The sequence below is a fragment of the Embiotoca jacksoni genome, unplaced genomic scaffold, assembly GCF_022577435.1.
Source record: "Embiotoca jacksoni isolate LCO1_2020_lvr unplaced genomic scaffold, fEmbJac1.0.p SCAF_20, whole genome shotgun sequence".
Classification (NCBI taxonomy): Eukaryota; Metazoa; Chordata; class Actinopteri; family Embiotocidae; genus Embiotoca; species Embiotoca jacksoni.
In genome coordinates, this window is record NW_027185341.1 from 6067299 (window position 1) to 6077500 (window position 10202).

The 10202-nt window shown below is 42.7% G+C and overlaps 1 protein-coding gene across 2 annotated transcripts in view; it reads left to right on the plus strand.

Moving 5' to 3' along the window:
- Nucleotides 1-7121: 7121 nt before the first annotated feature.
- Nucleotides 7122-10202, plus strand: part of fscn2b (fascin actin-bundling protein 2b, retinal) — a 16071-nt gene continuing 12990 nt past the window's right edge. For both annotated transcript variants that reach the window (XM_069155938.1, XM_069155939.1), the window contains exon 1: nucleotides 7122-7233. The gene's annotated coding sequence lies outside the window, so the exon portion shown is untranslated. The remainder of the gene's footprint in view (nucleotides 7234-10202) is intronic.

The window sequence follows — 10202 nt, forward strand, 5'->3', positions numbered from 1 at the left end:
GATGCACTTTGAGACAATACACACTTGTACAGCTTCAGTAGCAGCAATCCAATCACATATTTTAGTTCTGAGATGATGTCGAGGGGGAGGGGAAGCTACTGATGATGCCCTCTGCCTTTTACACGGTCTACCTCCAAACAGATTTCAATGAATTATTGTGTCACTGTCCCACATTAGCTGAGTAGCCAGAAAACAAATGTTCCTCAGCAAACAAAACAAAAAACCAAGAACAAACCGATGGATGAATTTATTTTTGAGGCGATGGCAGAGTCAAGCCCATGAAAGCAAAACCAAACACCAACCATGATTCAGAGCAGAAGCAAAGCCATGTGGTTTGAGTTTATATTTCTACGTGCATTTAATTTGTGCTGTAGTTGATCCGAGTATTGTGTAAACACGTTTTAATACACAGGGGGACAGAGACAGAAGATCAAGACGGAGAGGAGTGCCATGTAGCGTTCACTTTTTCCTCTTTTTCTGCTTTCTCTCCATGTCTCTCCCTCCCTCTCTCACCCCTCTCTCTCTCTCTCTGATACTTGTGGTATGTTGATGGATACAGCCCTCTCAGCAATATTTCAAGGTATCGTAGAGGTAAAAAAAAAAAAAAAGCTTTCATGGCAAAACAAACAGGCTTCGAGCTGCTTAGGCATGTGTTGACAAATGGGGAGGGAGCATTAAGTACAGTCAGAAATGGCAGCGTGAATCCCCTGAAGAATAGAAAGAAAAAAACCTGACGACTGGTTGGACCATAACCATAACTATAAGTCTGGGTAAGACTCACACTGACACAAACACACAAACACACAAACACAAACACACACACACACACACACACACACACACACACACACACACACACACACACACACACACTCTCAAGCAGGCCTTTGAGGAGCCCGGGGCCTAGAGGGAATAATGGTAAGCAACCTGAAAAATGCCCTCATCACAAAAGGCCTCTGAAAGTAATAAATGAAATTGTTGAGCTAAATACATTAATCCATGCCGGTGCTTCTGTGTGTATGTTTGTGTATAACTCTGTGTGTGCTTCCCTGTTTGTGTATTTGTCTGCATATTTCTGCTGGTATCTGTGAGTGTTTTTCTGTGTCCAAACACTCACATTGAAGCCTATGTGCATTTGTGCGTGTGTGTGTGTGTGTGTGTGTGTGTGTGTGTGTGTGTGTGTGTGTGTGTGTGTGTGTGTGTGCGCGCGTGTGCACGCGCAAGAGAGAGACAGCTGAGAAATCTGTAAGATGGTTGTAGTGTAACGTCAGTATTATACTTTCAGCATCATGAGTACACGAAGGTCTACTGGGGTTCGCATGACCTAAATTATATCACCAAAGATGTACATGGAAATTGTTTTACCTCCAATTTGTTGTGAACCGCCAGACTTGTCCACGCAACTCCCACGTAAAAAACAAGACAATCAAATTTGTAACAATTTGCAGCGAGAAATAGCCTAGAAGTTTATGATTCTTATAAACCTGTCTGACAAATCTACTTAAAACACAAAATCAAAACTGTGAGCATGAGCGTTGAACACCACCTGTGTTTTTATCTGATAAGGACCCTTTTGAGTTAAAGTCTCACTCTATTCTGCAACAAAGGCAGAATTAGGTTGATTTTATAGATTGAGAAAATGTGTTCGGGAGGAGGTCCGGGCAGATGGTGGGGTCAACAGTTATTTTTTTTCCACAACCAATCAGGTCACTGTTGTTCATTTTCTGTTTCCCTACAGTCAGCAGTTTCCTGTAACCATGACCATCATCTTTCCAGAAAAATTAAAGGAAATAGTCAAAGTTATGTTATTTTCTTTCTGAAAAGTTGGATGACAAGATTGATACCACTGTCATGTCTGGCTATTAGATATGAAGCTAGTAACGGGTTAATTTAGCTTAGCGCAAAGGCTGAGAGGTTACAACATTTTCTTGACAGTTTACTAATCATAGATCACCCTAGTGAGCATGTGAAACCTTTATATGAGGTTTTCTTTGGTCTCTTGAGAAATTTACTGCAGCTTGGTGATGTCATCAGGGTTAGTTTGGCTTGGGCTTGGTGACTATAAATATTTAAAGAACTCCCTGCATTACAAACAGCAGTGGTGAGTGTGAAAGATTACCGGGACGGTCAATTGGAAAACATATTTAGGAATTGTGGGAATTGTAGGATCAATCATTTTTAGAACTTGGCCAATAGTAGGAGTCTGGATTTTTATGATTTTTTTTTTTTCTTTAATCTGAAATACCCCTTTTAACTTGGTCCCTACCAAACTTGGATTCTTGTTTTTCAAAATCAAATTTTTTTCCTTGTCCACACAAAAATGTACAACCATTTTCAGATGTACCCACTCCGGAGACCATTTGTGAAAAGCGTAGTTTTCAGGTGTCAAAAACTTCAGCTAAGAGAAAAATGCGTTTTTAAATTGAGTTTGCTTTGTGTTGACATCCTCTCTCGTCCCTCGTCGCTACTTTCACCCAATTTTACAGATTTGACTTCTCACTTTTTTCTTCTTCCACTCTTACTTTTCTCATCACTCTCACTTTCTAAGGTGTGTACATTTTCTCCCTCTGTTTCCAAACTGTGTATTTTTAGTCAGCATTTGGCCTCACCTTGTTCTTCCCTTCATTCTCTTCACCATCGCTCTTTCTCCCTCTCTCTCTCTCTCTCTCTCTCTCTCTCTCTCCAAACTGTGTATATTTGGGTTTGTCTATGGGGAGTCAGGGGTCATTATTAATCTTGCTGGCTCTCCTACCTTCAGGCTTAACAGCAGGGCAGCGTGTGTGTGTGTGTGTGTGTGTGTGTGTGTGTGTGTGTGTGTGTGTGTGTGTGTGTGTGTGTGTGTGTGTGTGTGTGTGTGTGCGTGCGTGCGTGTGCGTGTGTGCGTGCGCGTGCGTGTGTGTGTGAAAGGAGTGGTTGCGAATGAGTCAGTTACACTGTTCGAGTAAAGGTGTGGGAGAACATGTTTTTGTGAGTGCGCTGTCTATGCCGTTTAGGTATATGTGTGCGTGTGTGCGTGTGTGTGTGTGTGTGTGTGTGTGTGTGTGTGTGTGTGTGTGTGTGTGTGTGTGTGTGTTTTTGCATGGCGCGTGTGTATGTGAAGGTGAGGGAAAGTGTATTTTGCCATGATGGATCATGAGAAACCCACATTCTTAATGCACACTCGCACAAGACAGACACCCATGAGAAATGAAGGTGTGTGTGTGTGTGTGTGTGTGTGTGTGTGTGTGTGTGTGTGTGTGTGTGTGTGTGTGTGTGTGTGTGTGTGTGTGTGTGTGTGTGTGTGGGTGGGTGGGGGGGTGATGGAGAAACAGAGTGAGAGAGGATAACACGGAGAGGAGAGAGAGAGAGAGAGCATGGAGAGTCCCTGTTCCTCCTGAACTCATTAACCGTTGTCCTCTCCGCCCTCCCTCCCACACTCCCACAATGCCGAGCAGCGGCGTGCATCAATAACGCCGGTGACAGCACGAGGGGGACGGGTCAGACAAGCAACCGCCATCTCCCTGGCAACCACCACTATGGCCACCATCGCCACGACAACAATTGCCGAGCGCACATGGGGGGGGGTATCCCCCTTCCCCGCTGGCCCAGCTCCCCTCCTGCAGCCATCACACAGCGAGGGCCGCCGTGCCTGCTGCTGCTGGATCACAAGCGAGCTAAATCCACAGCACGGCTCCGGCATAGGATGAGGCGAGAAAAAGCTGACTGATCTTGATTCTGAGGTGAACTGAATGGCCAGGAGATTCAATCTGAGCTGAGGTTAGCAGCATTATTCAACATTTCAAGAGGCAGACTAAGGGAATAGCCTAAGGGATGTTCTGGAGGAAGAAATCCCAAAAAGAGTCCCTGTAGCTGGTCTGTGAGGCCCACCGAGGATCGCTGGCTGCATGGAAGACTCGAGCCCAAGAGATTGGTTGCCCTTCATTCTGGAAAGCAAGTGTTCATGTTTACACAGCATAACTCAGATACAGGATGCAGTAATCAAAATGTACCATTATTTAAATTATGGTTGCTGTTGAGGCATAGCCTGGTGTTCCCAGACCCAAATCCCAAGACCCAGTGGAGAATACTTATCAGTCGTTGCGTTGTACTGGGCGTAGACCTCGGGTTAGTTTTGAAACTATTAGAGCCGTCTTTGAACAATCAGCAGTAACCACCATGTGATGAATATTGTGCGTCGAAACTTACCAAGCTTTGAACAGCAGAGACTCTTCCCATCGTAAGTAAAATGGAACAACATGGTGGTGAATGATCATTGAGGACTCTTTTTTTTGTTTTTCATTTAAGTTCTTCATTCGGCACCAATTCCTCAATATTTGTTGGCATTGATACAAATGTTCGTTTCATTTCATCTAGCTCTACCACCACGGCCATTGTTGGAGCTATATTTTTAAATCAACGCGTCAACATCATTGTACTTAACCCTCCTGTTGTCCTTGGATCAAAATGACCCACAGCTGTGTTCAACCAAATTCTATTCCATTTTCATATTTTTTGGGATCATTGGTGACAAGGAGGCTGTGAGGGTTTCTTTAAAGAATGATGACCAATGATCCCAAAAAATATAAAAAATATAGAAATAAAATAGAACTCGGTTGAACACAGCTGCGGGTCATTTTGGACCCGAGGACAACGGGAGGGTTAAGCACCTCCACTGGTCGCTGTTTGGGCCGCCCTTCGGATTGGCTGAGCGAACCTTAATGCGAACAGGGTTTCCAGACTATAATCACAGCGAAGAAAACTGAAGCTGTGGGCAGTAGTCTGGTGGAGCCGGGCTCGTTAGCGCTGTGTATTGGCAAGAATCTGGCATTACAATACGCATCGTGATACCATCACCGAGAAAAAGTATTGTGTTAACAACATACCATTATATGCGTAAAAAGATTTTCACAGTCTCTGAAACATCAAAAATGCTTTTTGTGCAATCTGAGCAAAAGAATAATTATTTGCCTATATCAGTCAAATAAAAAAAATACAAGTGTTTGCGGGATTATTTAGGCAAACAAATTAAGTAAATGTAAACAGACAGTGGTGCATATACTGTCTACAGTATACCAAATAATTGAAAGATTATCACAAAACATGATATTCATGTCCCTCGTTGGTGCACAAAACCAGTCGTATTTGGTGATTTATGTCATAATTTATTTTAAATTAACACCGTGTATGTTAGGTGAACTGTATGTAATGATAAATAAAGTCACTCATAATGCAGAAATCATGGAAAAATAATTCACAACTTTGCAGCTCTTCCAGAGGTTTTGTTTTTTTTGCCTCTCTTAGCTATAATTTTGGTTGTGCTGACTGCCTTTCACTACAAGAGCTGCTCTCCACCCAGGAAGCCATCTCACAAAATCGCTCCCGTAGACCTACAGCGTGTTACCTGCCCAGCATCAAACAGCAGACAAATTAAGCAAAGTGGGTTTTTTAAAAAGAAAATGTCCTGATCTAAGCTCAGAAGTCAGTTGAGGTCAAGGCAAAAAACCCAGAGAGCTAAAACCACATTCAGCAGGTGGCCAGAAACATCACTTAAAGTGCTGTCTGCTGGATGTGAAAATACACATATTAACAGCAAATCTGTCGGGTTGTTTTGTTATTTATGGTCCCTAGTGGTAAAAAAATGATACAGCTTTGTAATTTAATTAGGTAATGATAAAGAGATAAATGAGCCCCAAAAACAGAGTATCTCTCGTCTCTGCCAGTGGATTTATTTTGAAGTAGTCGCGGGTCTATTTTACCGTGCAGGTGTTTGCTGACTTTTCTGAAATGCTGAAAACTATTATGGCCATTTTCAAAAGCTAACTCTGTGGTAACATTTGAACACCTCATCATTTGAATCAAACTGTAAGAACAATGTATTTTGTTAGTGTTCAACAACTCCCAGTGAGGTTTTGACAGCATGCCAATGTCAAAGCTTTTAATCTCTTAGGAGCAAACACACTGCACATTTTTGGCACTGAAAATCACCGTTTTGTAATTCAAGTTGAGATTAATGTGTTTTGCGGGCTTCTTATGTGGCCCGGGTGCCTCACTTTTCATACACTCATTGATTAATTCCTTTATTTTTTTTATTTTTTTTTTATGAAACTTGCTCAGATTTCAACTAACTGAATCACGGTTGATTTACAAACCGTTAAATACTAGAAAAACAAAATTAACAAATGGAGAAAACACGAATTGTGTTGGTTGTGTTTGTATAGTTCCTAAATCAAGGTGAAATCTACACCTACTACTCGTTCTAACTCTGTAGTTATTAATGACGTAACCTTTATGGCCCCACATAAAAATTGCAACCTTCCATGCTCAGTCGCTTTTTAAATGAGAGGACAGAGTAGCCATTAATCTATTTTGCAGAAATAAAAAACGAATTAATCTTTGTGCAAAAGCACAGCCATACTGAGTGGATTTGCAAGGTAATGCGGCAGGTGGAAGACAACTAAACTAAGCACATTTTTGTCTTTTAGTACATGCAGCAGTTAGTTTTCACAGTCTGTGGTGTCAACATCTTTTATCTGAGACTGAGATCAGCTCGTATTAGCCGTAACACCAGAAACTTGTTTGTCACGTGTGTTCATCTCACCCCATAGAATAATGCATAACTAAAACAAAACCTTTGTATCAGAGAGCCCTAGCTTTGGTTGCATTGTTTTTGTTTTGTACTGCAACAGCATATTTAATGGTTTCAGCAGTTCACATATTATTACGTCTTTAATAACACATTCAAGCATTTATGTGAAGACTAATAGGCTATAAATGTAAGGCAGCAAAGTTAAAAGAACCTAGATGACAGTTAACTGACTTGAAAAGCTTCAACCAGATAGATAGATAGATAGATAGATAGATAGATAGATAGATAGATAGATAGATAGATAGATAGATAGATAGATAGATAGATAGATAGATAGATAGATGGATACTTACACAACAAAGCCCTGTTGCCTGTTAATCTTTAGCAGCCTGATATAATTAATTAATTAAAGGTTAATGGTCCTATCACTGCAAAGCTGCACATATGAATATGGACAAGTGTGTGTGTGTGTGTGTGTGTGTGTGTGTGTGTGTGTGTGTGTGTGTGTGTGTGTGTGTGTGTGTGCAAATCGGCTGGCTGCTATGAGGAGAAAATGAGGGAGCAGGGAGACAGACAGAGCAACGTCTCGGGGAAATTGGCGATGTAGCGGAATAACGGGAAAAACTCCTCGCCCAGAGGCGTCCACACTGAGTCAAATATCATATCAGGTAATCGTGTTTTTTTCATAATTTCGGGCCGCTAAGAGGATCAGTGCAAAGTGTCTGATCTGACTACGCGCGCCTCCTGATAGATGTGAAGCGACAGCGGCAGGGGCGGCGGCGGCGCGGCTGCCGCGCGAGCCCAAGGAGCTCGCGAGAGGGATATTTCCTTTCCTCCCGGATGGAAAAACAAGGCAGGGAGGGGCGGTGGGTGAGGGGGGGGGGGTTGATTGCGGTAGATTGGCCAATGACGCAGCGACACTCCATGGGCGGGTCTTGACTGTGCGGCCTCAGCCAATGAGAGCCCAAATGAGGGCCTGTGGCCCCACGTGGGGGCTGAGTTCTAGACGACAACGGTCGTGCTTCAGGCCAATCAGGGCCGCACAAGGTGTTAATCTTGCCGTGGATTGGCTCGCTGTTTTTCACAGAGTCCCCTCACTCATCACGTTTAGCCCATCGTTATTAACTCTTTCCTACCACACAGGAAGGAGCCGCTCTGCCCATAAAACACAAACCCGCACTGTAATAGCCAAATGTGAATTAATGAATGATTCAGAGGCGGTTTGTTTTTAGAAACGCGATACATCAGTTAATCCGGACCGTTTCAAAGCCTCGTTTCAGACACATTTAAAGAAAAGCGAGGGTAATATACTATACTACACTGGAGCACATGGGGCGACCAGAGCAGCGCTGCAGCTTTCGAAGCGCGCGTGTTGCCCCGATCGTAATCAAATCAGCATGCAAGAAAACCGATGAGATTAAAAGCACATGAGAAGTGCATGCTTAGCAGTGAGGTAAAACCCACATTCACACATTCAGGCTCTAAAATTGAGGGTCAGACCTGCTCCTGTTATACCATGTACAGCCTGCATTGTACTGCAGAGAAAGAGATTCAGGTACGGCGACTGGAAATAATTGAAACAGGGGAAACACCCCCCACCCCTCTCATTTTAATTGCACTGATGTTTTACAGTTGATAACGCTTCACGTGTTGTTGACGCCTTTCAGTTTCTCCAAAGTCCCCCCCTAACATTAAAAGCAGCCATTTTAAACAGCACTACAGTCCTTCCCTCCTACGTTATGCAGTCACACAGGCACCAACACTGACTAACCAAGCATCAATCTTCTCTTTGGTTTTTTTTTTTTTTTTGTAACCTCCAAAAAATATATAGGCAGGGTTCCCATAAAGGAGCCGAAGTAGAAGGCGGATACCGCCCCTCAGTGGAAGCTTTTGGAACTAAAATTGCGAGTGTGCCAAGTCAAGGTGTGTATGAGGATGTAGCTTTCTAACCGTGCAAGTCATTAAAACGTTTTTCTTTTTACACGTGCTTACAGGATCGTTGTATAGTTCATTTCAGACACTTGCCAGCCTGGTAGCACTAAATGTGAACGGGCTTTGCTTTTCATGGACAACATAACAGAAAGTAACATCACAAAACGTCAACATTGTTTTGGGGTCTGGTTCCTAAATATGTCCTCCAATGTGAAATGCAGTGTAATACATTTATTTGTAAGAGCAAGAGGGGTCGTGGGTCACTACTGACCACAGATACCTGAGAGACTTTATTTTATTCTGCTCTTTCAAGAAGTGTGAGTAGATAGATAGATAGTTACTTTATTAATCCCCAAAGGGAAAATTTTTTACAAAGTACAAAGGAGAGGGAAGAACAGCAGGGTCAGTCAGTTAAAGGGATGAAAATGTGATGACGAGGTGATGACTCTGATGAACACGAGTGCAGGTTTCACAAATAAAAACCTCCTGCAGCTTTCACATATGGGACAAAGATGGGACAGTGTTGGAGTGCGTTTATAGTTCACTTGCACTGAAAGATGTCCTCCTTTTTTCACTTTGACATCATAGTCTGATAACAATTACAGTTGGTCACTAAAGCTCCGTGATTTCTCAGTTATTCATTCTCACCTCCATTTATGATAAATATGTGACTGCAAGACAGGTTTTTATCATTCTGAATTAGCTAACATTTTTTTTATTTTTTTTATTGTTGGAATATCTATAAAACGGAGAAGGACATGATCCCATTTGAAATGAAATCAATGAAAGAAGAAATCAACGAAAGAAGAAGAAATCAGTAAAAAAAGTAAGAGTCATTTGAGTGGAGTCATGTGTGCTCCTTCGGATTTATCAAATGTTTGGCCTTTTTCACTTTTCTGCCCCACGATAGTTGCTTTTAAGCTTCACTTATCACAAATCAATCTGAAAGCGCTAAAAAAAAAAAACATGACAAAGTTTGGGTTTCACAGGGTTATTACCCTGTAATACAAATTCTGAATGTTAACTGCCAAACTTCAACCCGGTAGAGCTGATTTTCACTGAAACAGATTCACAATGTCTCTGAGGGCAGAAGAGGAAACAGGCCACGAAGAGAACAAAGCACAACAGCATCGAAACATCCCCATTGCAGCTTGTTTGGGTGAGCTTTTTGCAAGAAGCAACAAGGACAACCAGTGGACTCAAAGATTGAGCCGGCTGATCTCTCTTTCATTCAGTTCACAACCTCTGCAATTGAACTGAGAAGAGAGAGAGGAGGGGGAGAGGAAGTCTTTCAGAACGAAAAAATAGGACATGAGGATGAAAACTGAGGAAGATTGTGGACCGTGTGTGTGTGTGTGTGTGTGTGTGTGTGTGTGTGTGTGTGTGTGTGTGTGTGTGTGTGTGTGTGTGTGTGTGTGTGTGTGTGTGTTAGGGGGGGGTGTCTGTAAGAGTAGGGGGGGACACTGTGGGGTACGAGGCAGCACCCCGCGGTCTCAAGTAATGGCAGAATAGAACTTAATAGGGTAGAAAAAGGCTGGAGGCTGTTAACTCAGAAACGGTCATTTTGAACTCCCCGTTCTCTCCCTCCATCACTCCTTTCCCTCTCCTCTGTTTTTCCATCCACCTTGTATTTCTTTAACTCTCCCCATCCACGTCTGCCTGTGTAATTTGCCGATTCTCCCTCCGTCTCCCAGCACCCTTAACC